Here is a 24,292-nt window from a genome sequence, read left to right as displayed (position 1 = left end):
TTTGTGTTACTGATGTCTTTCAACTGATGATTCTTGCAGAAACAAGTGTTTTGGTTTTTTTTCTCTGAAAGTGTACTCATATAGGGATCCAGCAACTGTTATAGTTAAAAAATACAAATCTTTATCAATATTAGGGTATTATTCATTATAGTAATTACTCTCTGTCACCAGTACCTACTGGAGAAAAATGTTATACCTTGTTTTTACTTGCATTTCCAAGTGTATGACAGTATCTAACATAGATTTAAAAGCTTTACATCAGCCCTCCTTTTATATTCTAGAAGAACATTGCTTGAGTATTCCTCTCCTGAAAAGTGTACCTATTAATGCAGAAGAAAATATTTATAACTGTACTTAAAAAATCAAGAAGCCTCTGATCACATCTGTAATGTACTAAATTTAGGACTTTGCTACCAGTTACTCAGTCTCAAAATCTGTTTCATACAGTATGTGTTAGTGCTACTGATAATTACATAATCTTTGTGTTTAGTAAAGCTATATTTTAGTTTTTTTTATTTTTCTCTGAAATGAGTTAACCCTGACTGGCTAAGATAAGCAGAAGTAGATTTTTCAGTAATAATTAAAACTTTATTGTTTTCTTTTAAGCACAGTGACCTATTATGCTCCTTAAAAAAAAGAAAAGGAACTTTTTTGTTTCTTTTTAAGTTGTTTTGGAAATCTACACCAACGTAAACTAAGCTGCCTTTGGTAATTTTGAAGGCTTTTCAGTATTCCTTTATTTGATGTTGACGTTTACTCTAAAAAAAAAAAATACAAGGCAAAAATGCCTGTCTGGTGATTTTATTTCCTTACACCTTCACTTGTACTATGCTCACTGAGTCTTTTGTTATCTGTTGTGTTTGGAATTAAAATTATAAGGGTTTTTTAATAATTTTTTTTTTTAATAACTTCTGAAATGTGAAGATTTCACCTTTCCTGACTTACCAGTTCTGGGCATTTGTGAGACCAAGATTTGGTACTTTTAGGAGTGCTGACTAGTAAATCAAAATCTAGAAATTAATTCTATTCATGTGAGACTAAAAAAAGTTTTGATGTAAATCGCTGTTAACAACAGTAAAGAAAAATCAGGAAAAATTTAGTAGTATTTTAACCATTTGAAATGCCATCTTATAAAGCAAAACAAAACAAGGTCTCCTCAATTTTCAGTCTTACTTTCATGTAGGATTCAACTATCACTTGGTAGCAGTTAAATCCCTAGTGTAGCCATGAAAGGCACTACTTTCACCAAATATTTTATTATATTTATGTTTTTGTGAGTTTCAAGCACCTGCTGGTCATTCATTAATGAATTGGAGCAAATCCAAAGTATAGGCAAAGCATTGACTACATAGGAGAAAATCACAAATTTGTTTGAACACAATTTATTGACTACATTCTTACAGATAATATTCCTAATTTTTGCCTAATTTCCTTTAGAACAAGAGCCTTGATATAAATCTTATAATGCTATGCAATCATGCCTTATATCTTCCTTTCACTATTTAGAGGTGTGTGTGTAGTCAGAAAATAGTATGTTTCTGTAAGAAGCTGTCTGTTCTGTCTCCCACCCATCTTTATTATTATTCCAAAACTCTTTTTGATCATGTGGCAGCCTTTTCTGTTTGAAGTCTTCAAGTATGCAAAAATTCTGTTTCCTTTCCTTCCTGTTACCCATTTTATGTTGACAGTAGGAAAGCAATTACAAGCTTTTAATGTTACCCTTGTAAATCCAGTAAGAATTACTCCATTGTTTTGGTCAAAGGTGGTTTCTGGCCCTTTGCACTGATAGGAGTTTTCCCGCCTTCCTGATGGCAAACCTCAGCTTTCAGGGGCACTTGCAGACAAATGCTACACAGAAGGTGGATCAAAGTTTCAGACTGTGGAAAGGGAGAGGTATTCCAGCCTGAGAACATTTCTGTCCTGTAGCTATGCTGGGTGAAATCACAATTTTGGCAAAATGAATTTCCAAAGTAAATGTGCTTGTGATTCTATGAATCCCATGATGTATGCACCTCTCTTCTTGTGACAAAGTTGAGCTGCTCTGTCCTGTTGTGCCAAGTCTCACAAGGCTTGGTTCTCTCTTCATTAGCATCTCTGGAAATTGCTGAGAGCATGTGCTCTTTGCTGTCACTTCATCCTTTCCCTGCATGTTAAAATATTTAATATAGCATATAGAAACGTTTAACTGAGCAATAAATGTCCTAGTTCATATATTGATTTTGCATTACCTTATTTACCTTAATAAGGGAAACTGGGCTGGTTTCCAGAGTCATCATACTTCATCAAATCCATCTCTGTTTTATTTTCATTTTAACAAAGCAGACTTTATTTACTTACAGCTTGTTGACAGTTGGCTCTGTCCTGCTTGGCCTAATCTTCATTGTGCTGTTCTCTGCAGGTGTCTTTTACTCAGGGCAGGCTGTGTTCCTGTATCCACTCACCCTGGCCGAGCCCAGGCTCTGGTGACACTTGCTCTTTGGAATGCAGACGTTTGGGACCAGGTGCCATGTGGCTCCTCCTGCCTGGACAGGCAGGGCCTGGGCTGGTACAGTGAGTGCTGTGAGACAGCATTGTGTTTTCTGAATCCATCCCTGACTGTGCCTTCTGTGCTGCTTCATCTCTGACTGCAACAGGTGGGACAGCACTTGTGGGTGTGTGGAGGGTTTCAGCCCTGGGAAGCTGTGGCTCTGAGCACTTCTCTGGGGACCCCTGTCTCCCATCCGCAGGGGAGATTTTCCAGGGTGCTGTGGCCCTTTGTGAGGGGCATCCCAGCACAGGGCTCAGAGATTATGCTTTGAGATTCTCCCTCTTCTCGCCTTCTCTAAGCAAATGGAAACAGTAGGTCAGCTTAACCCAGAGCTGTAGAGCAGGTCTGGCAAGGGGAGATGCCAGAGACATCTGTCTTCAGTCTGTGCTGTGCTTGGTATGGATGGGGAGTATCTCTGGAGGCATTCTGTCGTCTGCATCTTCTCATTCTGCATTCAGGTTGGTTTTCTGACAATGATGCTGAAGCTTTAGGGTGGGATTTTTTGTGTATTGTTCTAGGAGTGTGATGAATGGGTGGCTGAGGAGACTGTGTCACAGGGTCCTTCCAATCCAAAGAAGTTCTGTGAAAAGGCACAGAGAGCAGCACTGCAATGTGGGTGTCTCACAGGTTTTTGTACTGGGTCAGACAGAGCTTGGTTAATCCATAAACTGAACAATCCACCACAAAGAGTGAAGAAGAGTCTAGAGGAACAGCACCTCTGCATCATCTTTATCAGCCAAGGGGATGCAGATGTGGTACATCTTTTCCTGAAGCTGTATTTCTATGGGATATTGGGCATTCTTGTAAGGGGAGAGGGAGGGCAGGCTAGCAAAATGTGTGGATGCAGGAAATGTCAGACTGAACACACAAAAATAGCAGAAATATTTAAGTACCTAAAGGCTTCACTGTAGCTAAAGCCTGGCTGGAGCCTGTGCAAACACTGGTCCAGCATTTCTGGTCAGTGTTAAAGTCTGCCACAACTTCATTACTGTTAGTCCCCGCACTAGATAGGTCCAGGTGTGTGAGGCTGTATTTACTGTTTGCTGCATTCATGCCTCTGTTTGATGGCTGCATAAAGGTGTTTAAAAGGGATTCATTTGACATTTTGAGTTTCTGTGCTTGGGACTTTGATTGACCTGTCCTGCTTGAAATAGTCTTGCACTTTTTTGATCAGAAAGATGGAGAAGAGAGTTAGTTGGGATTCCATAACAGAGGTGATAAACTGGACCTGTGAGTGAGCAATTCAATATGACTAGTTCCAGATAGCATTGTGAATATCTGCATGAAAAACAGTTTTGCTTTGCCTTGTTAAAGCCTAGCATGAGCAACTATATGCTAAGGGCTTATGCTTATATATACTGTATCAGACACTGGGTGTATCAGCAGTCTGTAAATATTCAGGGTGGGGTGATGAGGGGAAAACACTATAATTATAAGAGATAATTACAAGAACAATGGCATTAGTGGGAGAAAATATATTTGTAAAGTCATCTTGTGCCACCTGTTGTATTTATGGAACAAAGTTCAGGTAATGCAAAAGCTCTTACCTTCTCAGGGCAGTGTGTTCTGAGCAGGGGAAGGGAAAAGTGGACCTCTTTCTTCTCTGATGATGGATCAGAGAGGAATTTCAGTAGCAGAAATGAAGAGTTATTATTTTTTCTCAGAATGGTGTTCATGGCTGGACTTTGTAGCGCAGGGTAAGTTGGCTTAACTTTTAACTCCTAGATCTTGTAAATGTAAACAGACCTGTGTAGTCTGCTAAGTCAGAGGTGTGTAAGGTGTGTGGCTTGGGGCTGTGCTCTTTAATAAAACATTTTAAACATGTTTTATGTGTGTCAAAAACCCCCATGTATTTCAAGAATCTTAGTATAAACTTTGCTAGCTCATTGATCCTTGAAAATACCTTGTTCATAGAAAACACATCATTGGAGAGTCTGAGTGGTAAATGGTAGTATTTGGTTTGTACTTAAAACTCCGTTTTCCAAAACAATTAAAGCATCAGGAATTTTAGGATTTAAATTTTCATATAAGGTTTTTATAGACTTTTTTTTTTCAGACAGCGTTCCTCAAGCTTATTACCATTTAATAACTGTGATGTAGGTAATTGATTTATTTGGCTCAGGCAAGTTACTTGGTGAAAAGTGAGCACTTCAGCAAAACCAGTCATAGCTGACATCCTTGTGGAGACAGAAAAGGTCCCAAGCAGGCTGTCCATCAAAAGTGAACTGTTTATTCCCTGAAATTTTTTCAGAGCATCATCACACAATTTAATAGTAATGTGTTCAGTATATGTTTTCTGATAAAGAGGTTATTACTATTCAGAGACCAATTCAGCAACACTGGCAAATGTTTTTCTTCCTTCATTTAAGTGTCTGTATTGACCTATCCTATAAATCTGAGGAACCTTAGCTTCTTTTTTTTTTAAACCCTTTTTTCAGCTTTAAAAAAAATTAAAATCTTTATTTGTTTGTGTTAAAGAGTAAAAGTGAAGGAAACACGTGATTAGAGAATTGTATTTTACAATACCTTAAGATGCATGCTGTGATAGAAAGTAGAAATATCTAAAAAGCATGACATTATCAGCAAATTTGTGAGATTGGTCCCATTCAAGATTCCTGAAACTACTTATTATGTCCTATTATTTATGTTAAAGAAGTGATTTGAATACAATTAGAACATTCTGGATTGCGCTGTTGTAAAAGTTACTATTTCCAAATTATTGGTGCCTTATTTCAGAGGAAAGAATGTTACTTCTCCAGCTGTATGCACCATAAGGAAGGAATACTTCTTGGGTTACTGCTATACAGACCACCACTTTTAGGCTCCTGGATGATGATTCTTCCAAGAAAACAAAGACTTTTGAGAATCTCTCTAATGAGCAAGAGAGACACACAGAACAGGGAGCAATACAAGACTGTGCCTCTAGGCTTCTCTTCTGTAGATCCACACTGAGCTCCATGAGCCTGCTCCCTTGGACCTCTGCAGCCTCTCTTCTGCCCTGTTTGCTAAGATTTAAGCTGTCTTTGAGTTTTCTTGCAGGGAACAGACCTATTCTAAGGGGTTGTTGTTGTGTGACATTAAGGGTTGCAGATATGAATGGTGGAAAAAAAAGTGAAAAATAATTTCCATTACTTCAGTATATGTAAAATGAATCCTCAGAAAATGAAATCTGACTGTGCCTTTGACTCTTTAAGTGGGGGAAAAATGTTTTCCTGACCATTAGTACTATTTTAAAAGCCCATTTAATTACAGGGAGTCGCTGTGTATGACATTATACCATAATGGACAGTGAGACAGTAGGAATTTATATTTTTCCTGCTTTCATGGCCACTGAAGAATATATGAAAAAAAAAAAAATACAATAGTGGAAAAAAGAACTTAGAGTTTCCCTGATCAACAATCTGAGGGACTTTGCTTCAATAATTTAGAGTTAAAATGGCTGGCTTTTCTTAGACTTTTGCTTTCCCACATGTCAACAAGTAGATATTTACTCTCTGGGCAGAACCAGTCCTGGAGGCAGGATGTAGCTTTATTTACTCCCTTTATCTTCATCATTGTTCTTCCAAGGAGTTGCCAATCTCATGTACTCTTGCAATCTGTTTAGTTCTGCTGAAGTTGTGCTTAGTAGGATGGTTTGCACTACTTCCTCTTACTGTGTATGCTTACAGTGTTTAACTAAATCCCATATGATCTTCCAATTAACCTCAGAGGTTAAGCCTACCTGAAAAGGTTGAACACACACAGCCTCGTGCTGAAGCAACCCAAGCCAAAAGGATCAAAATTTATTGTAAGGTTTCCAGCACTTCCTGACTAAAGCTAGATCTTGTATTTACTTATTTACTTAATCTTAGTTTGGAGCTATTACATCTTCTTTCAAAGCAGGAAGCAGAGATCAGTGCAACTTTTATGTCTGTTATTTCTTGCTCAGTGATCTAAAAAACATCCCAAAAAAGATTTTATTTTAATCAGCAGTCAGTTTATCTGGCATCACAGTTTGTTTCTTGCACTTGAACTCGGGTATGGCATGAAACCTTCTGCAGTCTTGTTGGTTGGTGTTTTTTTCCTGAAAGTAATGGCCAAGGGCTGCTGACAGCTCTGGTTTTCACATCTCCTTACTTTTCATTGGTATCTGTCAGCAGTCTTTGGTGTCATTGACTGCGAGTTTGTCAACTTGCTCACAATTCAATGTGAGGGACTAGGCTGTTGAGTAAGTTCATTCTTTCCTTTTGGAGTTAGGCCAAAGAACTAAGTGAGGACCTGGAAATTTTCTATAGGGAATGCTTCTTCTCCCTTCTTACCCCCAGGTGGAAAAAAATGAGATTTTTCCGCTTACACTGTTGACAGCATAAAGTGAATCTCAGCCTCATCTAATTATTATCAGTCTTACCCTCCTTTGTAACTTCAAATTTTCTAGTAAACTCTGGAGCTTTTGTAAATAGAGGTCACAAAAAAGTGAGGCCAGGAACCAAGTTAAACAAAGATCCTGAAGGACTCAGTGGGAATGGCTTGTGGTTGTCTTTTAGTAAGGAGTTTTGTCCACTTAACAAACCACAGCAGTTGGTGGAGCAGTTGGGAGGGAGTGAAGCTGTAATCTCAGGTGTGAGCAGTTAGTCAAGAGTACACTTATAAAAATTGAGTCCAGTACAATTCTCATGAAAATTCCTCCTAGAGTTGTCCTGGATTACAACAGCTCTTGTGATGTGTGAATTACCTACCGTAATCTAAATGTGGACAGGGCTGTAGTCTGAGAACCATTAGGAGTTTCAGATGGACAAGCTTAACAAAAAGAGAACAAAACCTTGGTTTTGTTCAGAGAACAAAACCATAGGTGCTTGGTTTTGTTCTCTGAATGATTCCCTCTCTTGATTTATTTCTCTGAAAAATCACTTTAGAATTACATGACATATAGTTTATATGGTTCTGTGGCACAGAGATAATGGAAGAACTCATTTATCTGAGTCTTTTGGCTTTTGGGGAAGGAGCAATTTGTTTTTCAGGCTTTTGGTTGAAGGAAAAATGCAATATATATTGCCTTTGGTTTTGTCTTCTTTCATGAAACACAAGCAACTTGTTTCATGCAGTGAGTCTGTGGAGCAGAATACTCTCTAATTCCTAAGACATCCTGATTAAAAAATAAACTTCCTCTCTGCTTTGGCCAAACACATAATTCTTACCATCTTTGGTGGATTCCAAAGGTGTATATGAGAAAGTGGATAGGGATTAATACATGTTTTTAAAGAGAGGTAGTATGTGAAATGAAGAATTCAAGATGTTGTCTCTATCCTTTTACATTAGAGAAACTTTACCTTTCTAATACTGTTTGTTGTAGCTGCATTTTTGAAACAAACTCGAGACATGTCCTTCTGGAAGAGAACACAGCTCACCTTCAAGGCTCCTTTCAAACTCTCCAGCTTCCACCACCAAATCTCTAGTAGTGTCTTCAGGCATTTTAACTTGGCTGTGCATTTGTGCCATCTACCATGATGGCTAGCAAAGACTGTTTAAGGACTTCAGGTGCAAGTAAAGGTGATGTCTGCTACTTTCAGTGTAAACTTTTGCCCTTTTGGTTGATAGCATTTGACCTTGGTTCTGTCTCTGATTTTTTTTTTTTTCTGACTTCCAGCTATTGAAAATTATGTTCTTTGTCTGCAAGGTAAGTTGTAATAATAATTTTTGCAGATGTTGTCATTTGCCTTTAGAGAGTTATTTTAGGGTTCAATTCTTTGTGAAAAAATTTCAAGATTCCAAGTTTTTTGGGGTTTTTTAGTTTTTTTCTAAGCTGGTTAGCATGTTCCCAGGTATGAGTAATGTACACCTCCAATTTAGCACAAAACCACTTCTACTGCTACATTCACTGAAAGTATTAAAGGAGGTTTGCTGGTATCTACTTTTAATATTAAAGCCTAAAAACATAAGAACTGTCTTAGTGGCTCCCAGTAAAGCCTGTTTCTTTGCCTTTGCCAAAAGAAGGATTTGGGGGTTTGGCCCAGTCCTTGAAATTTCTTTCTATATTCAGCTGTCTAAATACAAATCAGACTGTATGCAGAGAACTTGGGTGTGTTGGAAAAATCTGTAATGAACCTTAGGTTTTGAGGTGTCAGGAGGTTGTTTTGGGGATCAGGTGCTTGGACCCAGGTGCCAGCTTTCTCCCTGAAGGTGCCCAAGCCACCATTTGGCAGTGTTTAATCCCTAAACAACTGGGATTTGTCTGTCCTCTTTTTCAAGGATAAAAGTCTTACAGCCACAAGAGCTATGGATTGTTCACCCAGTGTTTTCCACTCTGGCATGCTTCCAGTGTAGAAGAGAGAAAAGGTATTCCCAAGCCCATCTTATCAGATGGGGTTTCAGCCATTTGCCCAGTTTCAGGTCACCTCAGTTTATCCCCTTCAGCATTACAAATTAACCCAGCATATTTTCTGGGAACAAGGAGTCATAAACATAGTAATAGCAACTGTTTTCCACATTAGTTTGCTTCCTTCTCTGGGTTACAAAACCCTATTATTATTATTGTTTACATTTAAACAATGAGAATGCTCTGTCCCTGCACACCAGCCTCGAACCCTTGTGGTCCACAGGACTTTTGTGGATGCTCTATAGCAGTCATGGTAGCATGCTGCTGCCCTGAAGTCTCCTCTGCAAACAATGGGCTTGTTCAATCTTGAATAGTTTAAATTTTTCTGAAACTATTTCCTCTATGTGACCATGTTTATTTTAGAAAGGAAGAAACAGAGATTGCTCTGGTAGCCTGCAGAAGGCATCGGTGCTTTTTGGGGGGACATGTTTTAGAGCACAGTGACGACAGTTAAGCAAGTGAGAGGAGGCAATGTGGTACAAAACAATAATATAAAACCAGAGAAAACGTGACAAAGTAGGCTTTGGGTTGCAGTGTGCCAAACTGTGGTGTACACCAGAAATACACTGATTAGCTGCCAATCTCTGCTGTTGTTTGGGAGGCAATAACTTTGGTGGAACTGCTGCCACAGATGGGAACAGGCTTACATTAGATCTATTTCTCAGCATTCAGGCTTCAGGAGAAGCCTTGTTTGCTGGTTTATAGCACAGTGCTTGCTCTAAAGTGCTCCCTGCAAGAGGGGTATTTGCACAAGCTCTTTATCAGCCAACTGCTGGTGGCTGCACCTGTAAACCTTTAATGCCTGTGAATTCACCCCAGTGGGGCTAGCTGAAGCTAAATACCTCTCAGCTGCCAGGGAGTGCCAGGCAGATGCAAGTGCTTTTGGGCAAGCTCATAGTAGAACAAGAATTACATGCCAGTAACAGCAAGCACTTGAAACAGCTTATATATAACACATATTCAAATTTGTTCATAGCACAGGAGAAGATATTCCACTGAAGAAAAAATCCTGAGAACTGATGGACATTTCCAGACTCAGAATGGGGAAAAAATGGAATATATGAGGGTCCCTTATACCTTACTCCCCTAAATGCTGTGAAAAAGTATGTACAAGATATTTCCTAAAGAAAATTTCAATTTCTTGCCCTGAAACTTCCCTCAAAAATATAGTTCAGCAAATAAATCCTTGTTGCAAAGTGGGGGTACTTTTAATACTCTTAATATTACTTTGCTGTTGTTCTGTTTGTCTGAGGAATATATTTGGTTCTTTGCTGATCCTTTGAACTGCGTGGGTATCTGCATTTGCCATCCATGGTATTGAGCATTTTGTGTCCTGGAAAGGTGTCTGTAGGTGTTGAGCAGTGGCTGAAGTGCTGCAGTGTGCGGCTGAAAACAGCAGCACTTACAGGACATGCTGTGTTTGAGCATGGAGAGATGGAGGCTTTTGGCAATGGACATAAAAACTGTCATGTTGGAAATACACTGTTAAACACTTCAAAGATGGGCTGTAGGATGAGACCTCAAGTGAAGGGGCCTCATTTGCTGCCACTCCAGAGCAGGGAACTACAAAGAGTGCCCTCACCTTTGATCCACACGCCTTGTGCTTCTTCGCTTAGTGCAAATACAGGGGTAAAAGCTCAGTTCAAATTATGTTGAACTAATCAGGTACAGACTTTGTAAGGCAGGAGCTGGTGGAAAATAAATGCATTTTTTTTTCAGAGTCAACAAGAGGAAGAGCAGAAAAAAAGGCTGGGAGTTGTGTCTCTGTTGTATCTTATTCTTGTTAGATTCATGGGCATTAGTTCAGCTGCTGCATGTGTCAGAACAGGTGGAGTTTGCTCTTTGGCCTTTGCTTCATCTTTCTTTACATCTTCATTCTCCTTATGGAAAGAAGAAGAAACACAAAACTGTTTCCAAAGCCTCTTGGGGCTGAGGCATTTTCCCAGAGCAGCAGACGCAGGGGACCCCAGAAGCATTGCTTTCTGTAAATTGTGACACCCTAATTGGTGGAGGCTGGCAGGTTGATGTGGTGGGCTGCCAAGTTTGTATAAGTTTGCATAATTACATCTCTTACATGGCTGGTGCATCTCTTTCTGCTATTGCTCATCTCAAAATAGTGTGAAGGTTTTCAAGGAGTGCTGAAAAATCCAGCCTGATGAGAGGTTGGTGCTCATAAACCACCCTTGGCAGAGGTGGGGTTTTGTCTCACGCCACAAGCCAGCCTGGGCTGTCACACCTGGGCCAAAAGCAAATACAGTAACAGGGCAGGTAGCTGGCTGTAATGTGGAAAATGAGGGTAATGCTGCTGTTAAAAAGCTTGTCCTCCACACTGCTTCCCTGAACAGGCCAGGAAGCATCCCAGGAGACTGGAAAAAAAGGAGAATGTTGCTTTAGGTTGATTAAAATCACAGGGACTGGCTGCTTTTTCAATCAGGTAAGGACATAGGCTTCCTGTTTGGATCCTGGAGACTGGAAACAGGACATGGCTACAGCTGCTGTGCTGCAGTTGTTTGTGGATGTTACAACAGCTCTTTGCAGGCTTAGGGTTTTTTTTAATCTTATTTTATAGAAGTGGCTGATTAAAGAAATCATTGCCTTTTAAAATAATATGTAATTGTTTCTTTAAAATCCTGCATCTACAAAATAAAAAGGCCAGGTGTTATTTATATCATGCCTTTCCACAGAAAGCAACTCCTGTGAGCTTTACCTCTTTTCCACTGACTAAATTCAACCAAGAATATTGTGCTGCTAAGTACAAGGGATGAGGTGTTTTGTTCTCTCAATGTGTTGAGACTTCCTTTCTTTGAAGGAAGTGAATTTCTGTTGAGAACCAAAAGCAATTCTCCTGGTTGCCTCTCCAGAAGAAGTCAGTCTGTTTTCTGCTTCTTTCCTTTTTGATCAGTGGAAAATGGCCTTGTCTTTTGCTGGTAATAAATATCTTCTTGTCTTGAGGAAAATGTGGAGCTTGCTAAAGCCCTGGAGGTGCCCTCCTATTGGCAATGGGAGAAATTGAGATACCATTTTGGAAATATTTAAGTGGGGGGAATGGTGACCTTTGAGGATTGCTCAGTGCATTTTCTTGCATTTTTTCACACTTTTCCCATGTGTGGGGACTTTGTGGGTTGCACAGCCACAGAGAGCTTGCTGCAGTGTGCACGCCTAGGCCACAAAAATTCCAAATCATGAGTCAAAATCAAAACTGCCTTGATAAGTAAGAAGACAGTGGCATTTTTATCCTTTTGGTTATGTAGATTTTACCATTTTCAAGTGTAATCTCACAACAGTGTGGGTCAGATTTATGCAGTGTAAAGAGGACTTCAGGTTGGTGGCCCATTCTGAATAATTTTGCTTATATTTGCCAATCTAAGATGACAAGTAATGATATAATCTTGTAACCAGATTTTTTTCTATTCCATTTGAAGCTATGAGTAATCCTTCAGTACTGAAATATCATAATTACTTGTCCAAACCCGCCCCAATTGATTATTGTAGAGATGTGATGGAATGAATTTTTTTTTAGCTCCTAATTTTGCCTCACATCAAAACAGGTCTCTCTTCTTGGCTCTCTGTTCTGTTTGCTCTTTATGGATTTTTGGAAATGACGATTTCTGCAAATTTTCCTTTCCTTTCTTTGTAATAAATAGTTTTGTAGCCTTTATCTGTGCTCATCAGCATTACAGGAGCATATGATATTTTCTTTGGAACCAGTTCTCCCACAGCTTTTGACCTGAAAGTTTTTCTGCTTCCTGAGTATCTTGTTCATCTGGGGAAAAAAAAGTTTCTGTGTACTTTAAGAGTCGTAAAAAGGGTTTCCTATTGCTGACAAAGTTTTATTTTATACTTTGGCTAGAAATATATTTGTGATTGTGGCACAACACTTCATTGGTTGTAGTGGTCTCTGTTGGTTTTCCTTGCTTACTGAATTAATATTCTTACTAATATATATGTTTCAGAATACATAATAAACCTGTTTTTCATTTTCCTGTGCTGCTTTCATGTGTTTCTGTTGTTATTACTCACTGTTGAGTTCTCCTTTCTGCTGCCACTGAGCTCCACATCCATTTTTTTCCTACTTCATTTGCTCATTTAGTCCCACTGGTGATATAAAAATGGATCTCATCCTCTTGATATTTCCAAATTTTAGTCCTGCCTTCTAGCCAAGCTCAGCAGTGATTTGGTTTCCATCTTTAATCGCAGTTTTCAGTTGTCATCAGACTGCAATCTCCCACCTCTGCAGAAACCTTGAGCCCCAAGCCAGAGGTGCTCTTCTCCTGGATAGCAGCATCTCTGTTTTGGCACTGCTGCTCTCAGTCCTGCTGCTGTTTGTGGAGTTAAAAAGGTCACATCCATTTCTTTGTTGGCTTTGCAGCTGTGGACAGAGGGAACTGTCACTAAATACTGCAGAATAAAGTGCTTACTACTAACTCCTGTGTGATTGAATTAATCCTGGAAAAAAAGTCCAGGTTTTGTGTCTCTCTGAAACAAGAAACCTTGGTAAAGCCTGCAGCACAGCCAAGGAGAGGCCTATGATTAAAGACTTGTGGAGGAACTTGTTTAGAAAGGGCATGTAAATAAAAAGTATAAACTGATTAAAATTCAGTTCATAGAACACCAGAAAGATGTAATTTTTAAATTAGAAATTGAAACAGGTGTGTGATGACTGCATTCAGTGGCCAGGCTTCTGTCATGGCTTTGGGGAAAGCCCCTAAGAGTAGTCAGGAGGCCAGAGAGGTACCATCCTTGGTAAGGTGTTACTCTGCCTTAAAAATTACTGACATGTTCTTTTGCCTTTTGTTTTACTTCTTAGATACCTGGTGTGAAGAATGTGTAATCTTTAAAACTTCTAAGTTTATTATTGTCTTACAGTGCAAAGTGTACTTTTAAGATTTAATTTCTCAGCAGCTTTCCCTATGTTTTTCCAGGCATTATCTTTTTGAAAGATAGTACAGGGTTCAACCTTTTGATTGAACAGCATCCTTTTCTTTTAGGGCGCTCCAGCAACTATTTGTATTTTCCAGCATGCTCATTTTCAATGGAAAGAATATATTTCTTCATGGATGGAAGTTATAATTGTTTGTTTTATTGTTGTTTCCTGACCATGATTTTTGATTGGTTGTACTTGCTTAAATTTAAGTTTGGATATCATGCAGGAACCTTTTTTGATGACTTAGCATCCAAGCTAAAAAATTGCCAAAGCAGTTCCAAAATCAGTTTTGTTGCTGTGTGAAGATTGAACAAGCTGCTTAGTAGAATGGATTTATACAAACATAGATGTATATATGTGTGTGTGTGTGTGTATAATGGGTGTGTAAACTAATTTTAATCCTTGGAATCTTTTGATGTAAACCAGACAGAATTGTAAATCTTGAGTTCTTGATGACTTCAAAAAGAATGAAACCTCTTTTGCATCCATTCTTTGAAAAAAACATCAAGAAGGAATTGAAGAAGAAAATTAATGGAGCTTTTATGTAGGCTAGTATGCCAAACGAGAAGCCAGCAGATTATGCATCAAATTGCTCCATGTCTTCAAAACTCCACAAATTTGTAAATTCTGCAGCTGCAGATGTGAGGTGTATTTTGCTAGGGTTTTTTTATTGAGAGAGTATCCATTTGCATTATACTAAGGATGAGCCTACAAGGATAGCTCTTGTCATGCTGAATGCCACATTATTTTATTGCTGTGCTTTTTGCTAAGTACAGCACCCCTGAAGGAAAAATATGTTTAATAATTGTATTTAAATGTTGAACTTGCCAGACTTTAATATCCTTTACCATGAACATTGCCACCCTTATGCTGCACACTTGCACATGCTTTATAAAGCAGCTGCAGTATCTTGTATATTTAAGCTACAGTTGTAGCTTCCTTCTCTGGGTTTCATAAAACTAGGATAACAGAGTCTTTAACCTCAAATGACTTTGCATCCATCCTTTAACAGCTTCTCCCACAGTATTTTCCTCCATTCTGCAGACTGGAGCCTGTCACTCACATCCCATGCTGAAGTGGGAGGGAGAATTAACCTGAGTGCTGAGCTTGAGTGGAGTTGAAATTAATTTCTTTGCATTTATAAATACATACTCTCGTGCCCACCAAGATTTTCTCAGGAGGGCTCTTGCTTCTTTGTGTTTTAATAGAGCTTAAATTTGCCCTAAAGTCTTCTTGCTAACATGCCCACATAGCACAATTTCCCTCTCTGCTTCTATTTTAAGCAGGATCATGAAAGCCAGGGAAAGGTTTTCTGCTTCAGTGCTTTTGCTCTTTCTTTCTGCTCTTCTCTGAAATGCACAGCAAGGAATTCAGGTATTATAACCACAGAGCAAACATTTCTCCCATTCACACAGGCCAAAATAGAGTGCTAACACAAAGAGCCATTTGGTTACTGGCTGGAACCCTCTTTTACCTGAAGAGTGTTTCCCCAGGTGCCCACCAGCCCAGCTTGCTGTGCAGAATGGAACTGCTAGGGAAAAAAATCACCTTTGCCTGAACACCTTTTAACCAGGCATCTGAGACCAAGTTCCGTAGAGGCACTCTGGGCTTTTGTCCCTCCAGCAGATTGGGGGCAGGTTCCAAGGCTCCTCCACAGCAAACACTGAGCTCTCTGTATGTACCTTTCCTTCATGTGTGCTGCTAAGTCTTGAGACACTGGTCTCTAAAAGAGGGAGGTGAAGGTGTGCCTTGTTGGTCAAGATTGAAAGATAACAGGATTGGAACGTACAGTGCTTTATTTTGGTGCTCTTAGCCACAGACATTATTACATCTTGATCAATCTGGAAAAAAAATCCCTGGAGGTGTTCAGGGCCAGGTTGAATGGACATCTGAACAGCCTGTTGAAAAGTGTCCCATGGCACAGGAATTAGAACTAGATGATATTTTATGTCCCTTCCAACCCAGGCCATTCCATGATTCTATATTAAATGTAACTGTGGGGTGTGGAGATTTAAGGCTAGGAAGGAATAATCTGGGTGGGAGCCTGGAGGATGACTGCTAATCTAAGAAATTAAATTGTTTTTAAACTAGAATTAGGTTTTCACCTGAATGACTGGTTTCACTGATTCCTCTGAAGGCAAAGGCCTGCTAAAATGTGGTTGTCCATGTTGGATACAACATGAAGGGACTCTGGAGCAGTCATTGTTGATTAATAAAAGGATTTGTAGTTCTTCTCTCTCTTGACAAGGAGAACAAGCACAACCAACATGTCATATATGTCATTGTTTTTCCTCTTTTACATTCACAGAGCATTTTTTGGTTTTGTATTTCTTTTTTCTTACGGAAGTAGCCAGCTTGCCAAAGTATCAGATTTCTGGATTTTATTGTGTGGATCTAGATGGGAGTGATTCCTGTCTGAAGTAGCCAGCTTGCCAAAGTATCGGATTCCTGGATTTTATTGTGTGGATCTAGGTGGGAGTGATTCCTATCTGAAGAAGGGTGTAGGTCCTCTTTTGCATGGTTTTAATCTCTGAAGGAAGGCTATAAAACTTCCTCTCCCTCTCTATGGATGTTTGGAAAGTGTTCCTATGTCTGCTTTATCATCTTTTATTAACAATCAGATAATGAGGGTTCTATTTCCTGCATGCTGTGCTGCAGGTGACACCAAGCCCATGCCACCACTAACAGAAGTATCTGGTCAGCCAAGCATATTGCAGTGGAGTCTCTGCCCACTGTTTGGTGCCAGCTTGGTGCTGGTACGTAAGAAGTTAATAGTGTGTGTACTTGCATCAGGTATCTGAGGCTGTTCTTCCTGGAGCCGTGCTGTAGCGCAACAGCCAGAAATAAAAATGCTGTGAATTGTGATCTTTGTCTGAGGAGTACAAGTCATGATAGTGATCTGGGAGCATGCTCCACCCAGCGGGTTAGGTGGCTGTCCTGGAAAGGAGGGAGTCTGGGCTTGGAGCCGAGACATAGATCCTGTGTCTGACAGTGCAACAGATGCTGTTACCTGATCTGACAGGGGTCACCTGCTCCATCTCAGCTTTCACATGTGAGAGTATTTACATGACTTGTGGGAGTGGTGGGAAGACTCATTCACTAATTTTTAACTCTCTGCACAACATAATGTGCTAATCACTCATGAAATACAGAATAGTTAAGTAAAATATTTCTAAGGAGTGTCAGTGTTTTTAAATCTACCTTTATTTAAAAACATCTGATATTGCTTAAAAAACTCTTGTGTTTTGTCTTATTACAAAATGTAATGGCCCCAAAATGAAACAGTAGCATTGAAAAAAAATTACCATGATTATATTCTTCAGGTCATATAATAAAGTCATGAATAGACATTAATATTTAATACAACTGCTTGTATAGATGGTAGATTTATTAGAATACATCTCACTGGTGTGGGATTATCAGCAGTTCCTGCCCCGTGGCAGATGAGTAGTGGGAACACAGATGTAGGGTGCTTCAGAAAATAACCGCTAGTGTGGTCTGTGAGTGACCTGGGTTTGTTTTGGTTTGCTTTTATGGGATCGGTTGGAGTGCTGATGCAGAAATGGAGCTTTTTCCCATCTGCAAATGGGATTTTGTGAACAGATGTAACCATCAATTCAAGCTTTTTATCCTCGCTGTCCTCTTTCCTTGACCTCTGTTGTTGGGAGAGGACTCTTAAAGCACTGTGAAGAGAAGAAAAACAATCCATTTGTTTTCATATGGCTGTTGCTGTCACTCGTACTCCTTGGCTCACTCTCAGTATTAGTGAGTCTGAATGGCCGCTAACTAATCTCAAGTGTATTAATTAACAGGTAGGCTGTCACTGGGCAATTACTTGAAAGGATCAGGTAAAGCAAGTCTACTCAGCATTCATGTCTGAAAGATCATATAGAATTCTTCTGTTCTAGTTTTTTTTGTCATTTGTTGCCTTATTTTCCATTGTCTTATTCATAGTTTTTGTGTATTTGTGTAAGATTTCAGTGTATTTCCACTTGCAAAGTCACATTAGTAGAATGCCTTTTTGCCAGCTCCTGCTGCTTGGGGTAGGCTCTTTCATAGGGAACAGGTGTTTGTTGGGTTTCCCACCAAGGAAAACACCCCATTTCAGTTCCACCAAAGACATGTGGGTGAGAATTCCCTTACCAACGGGAAAAGCTAACTGTATTTCTGGGGAGCTTTCTAGCCAAAGTTTCATTGGAAAAAGGGCAGTTAATTTCCCTGCGTGGAGTAGGGGTGGGTGGTAGAAAAAGATAATACTAGATTTACTGTACCATTGTTTGTTAGAACTGGAGCTTTAAAAGGGAGGGTTTTTTGACAAGGCACACTTAGGATTAATTTTTTAATGCATTCTTAGGCTGGTAATGTTTGAACAGTGCATGTGTTCATATTTGAAGCAAACAGCTTGCATCTAACGCGTGCCAGCGCTTTATGCAGGAAGACAAGAAGTGGTAGCCAGCAGCCAGCAAGCCCTTCTGAGAACCTCTGAGCCTGCTGACAGGCACACTTACTCTGCATGTAATTTGAAGAAAGGCATTGTGCCCCCAGTGGCTTGGCTTCGAGTGAAAGATGGAGTTTTGCGCTCTCATTTTGCACTGAGGATGAGCTCACAGATAAATAGGTCACTGTCCACGGAACTGTTTTGCTCTAAATCAATTAGAAGCAACATGACCTTAAGCCTGATCTCCTTGCTCTACAAAGATATTGCTGAATTGTGGCTGCTTCTGAAGAAATGCACAGGTGTGTCTAGTATTTTGAATTTTCTTAGTTGCTTGATTGCAGGTCAGGCAGGAACTTTGGCAGATAACGTTATCCTACTGAGGAAAATGGGATGTGTTTTAGTACAAACGCAAAACTTGTATTCTGCTTGTGGGCATTCATGTAGAAATATAATTTATTGGTGTGTGTGTGTGTGTGTTCTGTCCTTGTGTAAATTTGCAGTGTATCATTTTATTTGCAGATGTATCTCTCAGTACACCATATGTATCCACAAATGCTATTCCTGTATTTTACATGGAAGGTACTTTGCTCAGGATTCATTCATGCCGTGATTATGGTGATCAGAACAGCTGCTAAAGCTTACAGGGAGAATTTGCTGTTGCAGAGAGCTGTCCTGCTGTTTCTGGTTTACACTGTGTTTTAGTTTTCAACTCACTGCATTTTTGTGTGACTATCAGATACATAATTTCTCCTGATCCCTATTGGAGGCAGAGAAAAAGCAATATTTCTTTCACAGGATACAGTTTGGCATCCCCTAGTTGTTAGTATAGGCGGGTTGATCTAAAATGAATTATTTCTTTAATTCCTTCAGTCAGAGCTTTCTATAGAAATGTTGTTTCTGTTGAAAGATAATGAAATAGTAGAGATATTATTTGCTGTTAATAGTGCAGCCACAGTCCATTGCAAAATGAAAGCACGTTTTGTGGAACAGGGACAAGGAAAAATTGCGTCCTTATTCTGGTGCCTGAATCTACATTCCCAGTTCTGTTTTCTGCTTTTGGTATGCATGACTATTGCAGAGGAGACAGAGCTCTGAGCCCATGGACTGGTGTCTAACCTTCCAATACTGTTGCTTTTGAAATGTCAGATTTAAATAAAACAGGTATGTAAAGGGTGGGTCTTCTAACTAAAGGGTGCATCTTCTTACTAATCTTTAATTAGTATTATTAATTTTAAACACGTGAGTCTGAGTGCTCTGCTTCTCAAGCAGTGCTTGATGCTACCAGGGGTAATACTAAAAGGCATGCTGCTTGGGAGGAATGAATGAAAGGTTTAAGAAAAATGAGGATAATCAGATGGAAAGGGTGGAGTAATCAGCCTGAGTAGCTTTTGTTCTTTATGTGCATCCTCATCTGCATCCCTGAGAGGGGAGGGGTGGATTTAGGAAACTACTGTTTACTGTAGGAGACAGTGAATGTGGGACCGGGGAGTGTTTTGTGTCAAATCATGGTGGTGCCTATGTAACCATGCCAGGACTGCTTGTGTAAATTGCCAAGTTTAAAATTGTGTATTTTCATTTGTATTTGATCACTGAGAAATAAGTGAGCAGGGCTTTTGTTAGCAACTGCCAAGGCTTGATTCTCATCTGTTGACTGCCACCACTTCTTGTGGGCATGTTCAGTGTGCCAGTCATGATTCCTTTCTGGAGAGCTGTTGGAACGTTCTGCTCAAAGTGGGCAGAAGGGTTGTCCCATTCCCTGGCACTGTTCTTTCCTCTACCTCCCGAGCTCTGTATGGGGTATTTTTTGTGCCTACAGTCAGCAGAAGGGAGAAAATGTAAGTGAAGGAAAGGTCTCAGCAGGGCTGACTGTATTGCACTAAATGAGTCTGTAGTTGTCTGTGGGAGATACTGAACTGTGTCCATGTCCTGCCTCTGAACTACCTGAAGTAGTTCATATTTGCTGTGTTGTAGAGAGGCATGATGTGTTTCATCTTTTTCGTGGCATTAGACAGAAAGCCACAGTGCTTCAAGAGTTTTTCATTAACACCTCTGTCATCTGTGTGGTAAGGTGGGGCAGCCAGCTGGCTTATGAATTCAGCAACCTCTTCTTTAGAAGTAATCTGTAATCAGAGTCCCAAATACTGGGAAGTTTAAAAGTAAATGTTTTTGCTGAAAACTAGTACACAGCTCTAAACAAGTGTCTTCGTGAGCGCTCATTCCTTCTTTTTCTTTCACACTCACACATTCCCTTTCAAAACATTAGTTTATAGATGTATAGTTACATGAAAAACTGTACTTGTGTGTACCATAAAATAATATATTATCTCTTGGAAGTTATTCTCTCCATCCTCTGTGTTGTTGAAATGATAATAGTCAAGAAGTATCTTACTACCATGCCCTGCAATGACTGGACAAGGAACAGCACCAGTTTTAAATTGAAAGAGGGTAGGCTTGGATTAAGCATACAGAAGAAAATTATTTTTACAATGAGGATGGTGAGACACTGCAACAGGTTGCCCAGAGAAGTCGTGGATGCTGCACCCTGGAATGTTCAAGGGCAGGCTGGATGGAGCCTTGGGCAGCCTGGTCCAGTAGGGGGTCTCCCTGCCTATAGCAGTGTGGTTGGAACCAGAGGATCTTTGAAGATCTCTTCCAACCCAACCCATTCTGTGCAACCTCACAATTGTTAGCGGTGCTATAATTTATCTTCAGAATAGATGTGTACAATAACCAATAAGATTTTACCACTTTGTTGCTTTATAAAAGTGTTTGGGTTTTGTTTTTTTGAACAAACAAAAATCACTCAATGTTTAAAATCTTACCATGCTTCCAAAATAGCACAGAAAAATAGCATTCTGTGTGGTAGAATTGCCAGGTATTCATATTCATACAGGTCGTGTGTGTGTCAAATTTTCAGTTAAAGCATTTGGGGCCTGCTTTGAGATCATATTTCTGAAGAGGAAGAGTTGAAAGCAGGTGGTTCTGATGGAGACAAACTTCCAGTTTAATTCTCTGAAACATGTCCACTTCCGCATATGTATTTAAGCTAAGTGATTGCATCATTAATTTTTAAGGCTCACTGAAGATGGGTCCTTTAGCTTGCATGTGGCTCTTCTGCTCAGTGTTGATCTTTGCATTTTCTCTATTTGGAAGACTTCCACTTCTTTGCAGAGCTTTGATACTTAGAAAGCAAAATTCCTGTAATAATTTTCTCAGAGCATTAAATCTTACTAAAATGCAGTTGGCAAAATCTCATGTCTTTGTTATTCCGTAGAGGCTTGCTTCCTGAAGTACTGAGAGAGACATCTGGGTAATTTCCCTTCTTATCACTTGGGTCCTGGCTAGGGGAACATTTTCTACTGCTCAGTTTTTATCTACTATTTCTCCATTAAAAAAAAACCAAACTTTGCTTTTTTGCAAAATCTGCTGCTTGTAGGTGACTAAGTACATCTAATACTTTACATGTATTTTTATTCTGTACACTCAGCATGATTTGCAGTAATGCTGTAGTTTTGGCAATATTTAAGTGTGGCTCCTAGCAGTCTGAAACTATCCTGCAAGAATTGAAAAGGGTTTACCAGGCTTGGGGTCCTTCAGGACATCCTGGAAAGAAGAGAGCAATATTGTTGCAGTAGTAAGAGCATGCCGTACGCATGAGGTCAGTTGTATATTTGGGTAGTAGTTACACCTGACACTGATGCTGCTTTATCTCTAAGCCCATTTTGTGCTTAATACAATTTTAGGCTTTAATACGGCTGTGTGGCATGATTCTAAGTTCCCCTTACTTCTCAGTTTGGGAAGAGAGTAATTGTTATGGCTTGAAATAGCACAAAGAATGTGTCTTTCCCACCAAAACAGAATGGGCACACTTGAGCATGCACGCAGCAAAAGCGTGGTAAAACAGATTAGATGCTGTAACTGGTAACACTTTGAGATGTCTTGCAAAATTGCAACACACACCCCTCTCCCCTTTTGTCTTTGGATTTTCTTCAAGAGCAAAGAAATACTGGAGTTTGGGTTTGATCCCTAGATTGACTTTCTAATTATTACACCATTTTCTTCTGGTTACAGATTAGCTAGTGTTTGGTCTCCCTTGTAAGCCATATCCAAACTTAAAGTTGATCCCTGACAAGCTGTGGGCTACAGAGTAGTGTGTCAAGTAGGTATGAATGATGAAGCAGAGGAGTAAGAAGCTGTAGTATTTAACACTCATAGTATCTTGTGAATTCATCAACTATACGTGAAAGGGAGGGTAGTGTATTTCCTCTCATGTTTGTGCTTTGAGGGGATCTTATTTTGGCAAAACAAGACAAAGAACTGTGTTGTCTTTCACAAAAGGGGAGGTGGAGGAAGAAAGAGAATAAAATACCTTGGCATGTATAATAAGCAGTCAAATCCAATAATACTAGGGTTTGAAAGAAACCAAAATCTTGGTTGGCTCTCAAAGTGGAATACCTGCTTTTGAGCAGTTATTCAAAACTTCAACTCAAGAAAATGGGAACTGTTACACCTCCTGTCATTTTGAGCCAAGCCAACAGCATTGCATTTGCTGCATATCTCAAAACTTCTTTTTTTAAAGGAAGGATCAGTGTTTAATCTCCCTACCTGAAACCCATTCTCATAGTTTTGTAGGTAGTCTTGTGCCAAATCCCCAACTTTGTGATCTCAAAGAGGAAACAGGTGGACATTGCGATTGCAGAAAGCAGAAATTAGAGTAAAGTAGGGGGTTCAGTAGGTTTCTATACAAAGATGTTGGGTTTTATTTTTTATTCTTTAACCCATGACCTGCCTCTCATATTCTGGAGTTGTAGCCTTTGGGGATTAATTTGTGTGTCTTGAAGTAGTTGTGCTGTTCCTCAGATATGATGATCAATGAGGCAGAATTATCTAGTTTCATTTCAGCGAAATAATTTAAATATTACCAAAATGTAGGAAGTATGGGCACTGCTGCAGAAATATAATTTCTGGACTTTGTGAAGAATCTGTCAGGTTTTCTGATGCACTAGACATTTAAAACAAGGTCCAAACAATAAGTGCCTGTGTCCCCTGTGCCTGAGCATACAGTATGGGGAATATTGTTCCGAAGAGTTTAGATTTTCTTTGGCAATACCACTTCCAAGTCTTGACTTAAATAGATCCTTACTTAACTATCATAGTAGCAGGCCCCTAAATGGGGAATAATTAGCATGGACTCCATGGTTGCAGAAGGCTGATCAATTTCTTTATTGTACTATAGTATACTATATTATACTATTAAGAAAAAAACCATCACCCTTGCAGACAGTCCGATACAACTTTGACCAGACTGGTCAATTAAATCCAAGCACCATCACCAGTGGCTAATTAAGAAATCAGCCTTTGGTAAACAAATCTCCATAACACGTTCCACATGTGCACAACAACAGGTGCAGCAAGTGAAGATAAGAATTGTTTCTCATTCTTTTCTCTGAGCTTTCTCACAGCTTCCCAGGAAAATTCTGGGAGAGCTATGTCTCTCTCTTCAGAGGACATGTGATTAGCACACTTAACACTGAAGATGCATGGAATTCCATCCTAGCCTGTTGGAGCACTGGGTATATAGTAGTGCTGTTCTCTGCATATTGTGACAATAGGCCAGTCAGTCTTAGAAAGTGTACACATTTTAGCAATGCCGTGGAAGTGGAACTTGTATAAAGCATTGATTCTCTTAAAAGTAAAGGTATCTCAACTTAAGGATCTACTTTACATACCAGGGCTTTTGAGAGGAAATAGTCTTTTCTAACTAGGAGAGGAAATGGGAGATAGAGCTTAGCTGTAGTCTGTAAAGCTCTTAAAAGTAAAATTCTTATGTAACTATGTAATTTAAAATGTTTATTGGACACTTAATGCCATATGAAGCTGTCTGGAGCACTAATCAGTGTTATATTTCTTTGTGTCAGCTACTGGGATGCTGATAGAAGGAAAGAACTTGCATTTTCTGCTTGCTTAGGATGTTTTAGTTTACAGGAAACAAACAAGTTGCAAAATGACTGTTTTGCCCTGGTGATAGTTCCCTTCCCAACTATTCTTTAA

General features: G+C 39.5%; 1 protein-coding gene across 10 annotated transcripts in view; it reads left to right on the top strand.

Annotated features, from left to right (window-relative positions):
- The window catches only part of MCF2L (MCF.2 cell line derived transforming sequence like), a 156,433-nt gene that overhangs the window by 61,040 nt on the left and 71,101 nt on the right, over positions 1-24,292 (top strand). The window lies entirely within an intron of this gene.

The sequence above is a fragment of the Melozone crissalis genome, unplaced genomic scaffold (assembly GCF_028551555.1).
Source record: "Melozone crissalis strain CALT ecotype California unplaced genomic scaffold, PUWL_Pcris_2 ptg000013l_1, whole genome shotgun sequence".
In the NCBI taxonomy this organism is placed as follows: domain Eukaryota; kingdom Metazoa; phylum Chordata; class Aves; order Passeriformes; family Passerellidae; genus Melozone; species Melozone crissalis.
Note: the sequence above shows the minus strand (reverse complement) of the source record. Positions and strands in the feature narration are given on the sequence as shown.